The sequence below is a fragment of the Mus caroli genome, chromosome 2 (assembly GCF_900094665.2).
Source record: "Mus caroli chromosome 2, CAROLI_EIJ_v1.1, whole genome shotgun sequence".
Taxonomy (NCBI): domain Eukaryota; kingdom Metazoa; phylum Chordata; class Mammalia; order Rodentia; family Muridae; genus Mus; species Mus caroli.
The window spans coordinates 154,587,334-154,590,062 of NC_034571.1; the positions used below are offsets into that span (position 1 = coordinate 154,587,334).

General features: G+C 45.3%; 1 non-coding gene across 1 annotated transcript; it reads left to right on the forward strand.

The window, feature by feature from the left end:
• The first annotated feature begins 2,403 nt into the window (after positions 1-2,403).
• LOC115030514 lies at positions 2,404-2,529 on the forward strand. The gene has a single exon (XR_003836106.1). It is a non-coding gene; the product is annotated as a small nucleolar RNA SNORA17 (small nucleolar RNA).
• Positions 2,530-2,729: the final 200 nt, after the last annotated feature.

Consider the following 2,729-nt stretch of genomic DNA (forward strand, 5'->3'; position numbering starts at 1 on the left):
TTCGCTTATGTTTTCTTCTGGCAGTTTCAAAGTTTCAGCTCTAACATCAAGGTCTTTGGTCTCTTTTGATCTGATTTTTATGCAGGAATATAGATAATATAGATATAGTTGCATCCTTCTGCATGTAGAAATCCAGCTTTCTCAGCACTGTTTGCTAAAGAGGGTTTTTTTTCTCCAATATGTTTTTAGCAGCCTTGTCAGAAAAATTAGGTGTTTAATTGCATGGTTTTGTTTTTAGATGATCTAAATATCTCCTCTTATGCCAGGACTGTGATGTTTTCTTACTATGGTTCTATAATGTAATTTGAGGTCTGGTACTGTGATATTACCACTATACTGATCTATGTATTAGAGATATCTTTAGGGAGTTTTGCCTTTCTATACAAATTTTAGGGTTTTTAAAATCCTGTGAAGGATGTCATTTTAATTTTTAGAGTAATTGCTCTATATCTATAGATTGATTTCAGTATTATAGCTGTTTCCACAATACTAATTCCCATGCCCATGGGTGCCTTTCTATCTTCTGGTATGAAGATAATGTTAAAACTGGAAGAAAAAAGCCAACCATCCCAGGTTCATTTTTCTGACCCACATAAGTTTCTTCTTCCACTTTGCTCAGACCCATCATTCTAGGTGTGTTCTAGAAGCATCCCTCTGGCTACTGTCTTGCAGAAGAAGGGAGTCGATAGTAGAAATACAGGAGAACCATTCTCCAGAGGGGTCATGGCTAAGTGGGAGGGCAGCTGTGATGGTTTGCTTCTTCTTGGTTTTGTTTTATTTATTTATTTATTTATTTATTTATTTATTTATTTATTTGGAGGGGAGCAAGTGTGCATGCCATGGTACACGTGTGTCACGGTATATGTGTGCAAGTGAGAGGACAACTCGTGAGCATTAGTTTTCTCTTTACATCGAGTGGGTTCAAAAAAAAGAATTGGGCTCAGGTCATGGGTCTTGGTGCTAAGTGCCTATGCACTGAGCCATCTCACCAACCCACAGAAGAAAGCTTAGAGAGAACAAGGCCAGGGCCGTTGGTGGGCATGTACATGCAAGAAAGGGTATGACACCTAGAGGGGGCATTGGGGTTTGGAGTTCAGGGAATGAATACCCAGACTTACCAATGACTGGAACCAGGAAGCCAGAAGCACTAAGTGTGAGAAGAAAGGTAGTTTCTGTCTGGCATGCTATGCAGGTGGGTGGGCATCTAAAGGGCTGTGTCTAGTGTGGAACTCTAGGCAGCAGCCTAGGAGAGGGATGGAAGCTTGGGAATGGTCCTCACAGCTTAAACATTTCTGAGGGTATCACAGTGAGAGGGCTGTGGCATCTTAGGCACTGCCAAGCAAGGGCAGACAAAGGTCCAACAAAAGATTCGGGAGGAGGAAGCTGCCAGGATGGTGGGAGGAAAGCCTCCCTTCTGACCATGTGGGGGTGAAGGCAAAAGACAAGACAAATGGGCTTTACTGTGTGTTTACTCCACGGGATATTTTACAGCCTCACTGGATAAACAAGCTGTCATCTACCACCCAACTGTATATCAACTGAAACAGCTTGAGGAACCGATAACATTGCAGGTTTGGATACTGTCGGCTGCCGAAGTCTAATTACTACAAACAAACCCAGAGTTGTAGGCACAGTGGGGCTTGCTGGCTGAGGAAAGGGAACCGTCTGACTGTTCCCAAGGAAGGGATGGAAGGCAAACATGTTTGCTGAGCACCTACTGGGTGCCAGACCCTCGGCACCTGCCATCTGTTTAACACAGTTTAAAATGGCGTTGCATTTGACTGATGAGAAAAGTGGGACTCAGAGAAAGCAATGCACTCAAGATAAAGGGCTCAGCAAGCTCTTCACTGCCTGCTGGTCCAGGCTTGGTCCTTCTCCGCTTCCATCCTACAGAGTCAACACAAACTCTGTGCTCATGATGCTGCTATTCTGCCAACTGAGCTTTTCCTGAGACAGCCATTTGTAGAAACGAAAACTGCCGGGCAGAGCACCAGCATAATAACTAGAAAACTCTCACCAGGGCAGGAATTTGAGCTCCTGGCATTACTCTGTATTCAAAAATGCAATTTGACATCAGTGGACAATTCAAGAGGCACCCATGTGCCTCTTTCTTCCTTCCCTGCCCCAGGCATGTCTGTCCATCATGAAATCAAGAGGAAGAGAGGAAGTGAAGGAGGCTCCTAGAGAGCCTAGGACAGCAGAGAGGAGCTGATCTTCCCCACAGGACATTAGCAGTCTTGATTCAGGATGCAGGTTGGCTGGTGGTGTCCCTGTCCTCCTCTTCCTGACCTTACAGATGGGGAGACAGACTCCGAGAGAAGGAATGAGCACATCGTGATGGGATTAAGCCCTTGACTCTGACCCACAGTGACCCCTCACACTGCTCAAGAGATTCATAGCTGCCCTGTCCCTAGAAGTATTACAGGTGTGGCTGTGTCACATGTGCATAAGTAGGTGGCAGAGAGGAGAGAGGCTATGTCTATGCTCATTGTTCTGATCTAAGAACATCTGAGTGATTTTCCAGGCAGGAAAAAAAAATGAGCCTGAGACAACCACCAATCAAGATCCAGAGAACTGGAACAGGGAGCTAGCCTAAGATGACCACAGGCCCTAAAGGGCTTCCACGAACAGGAACGAGACAGACTAGAAGAAGCCCATCTGGAACCATGAGCCTCAGGCAGAAGTGAGCCTGAGACAGACCATCCTAGCATGGGGCCACTTAGACTGAG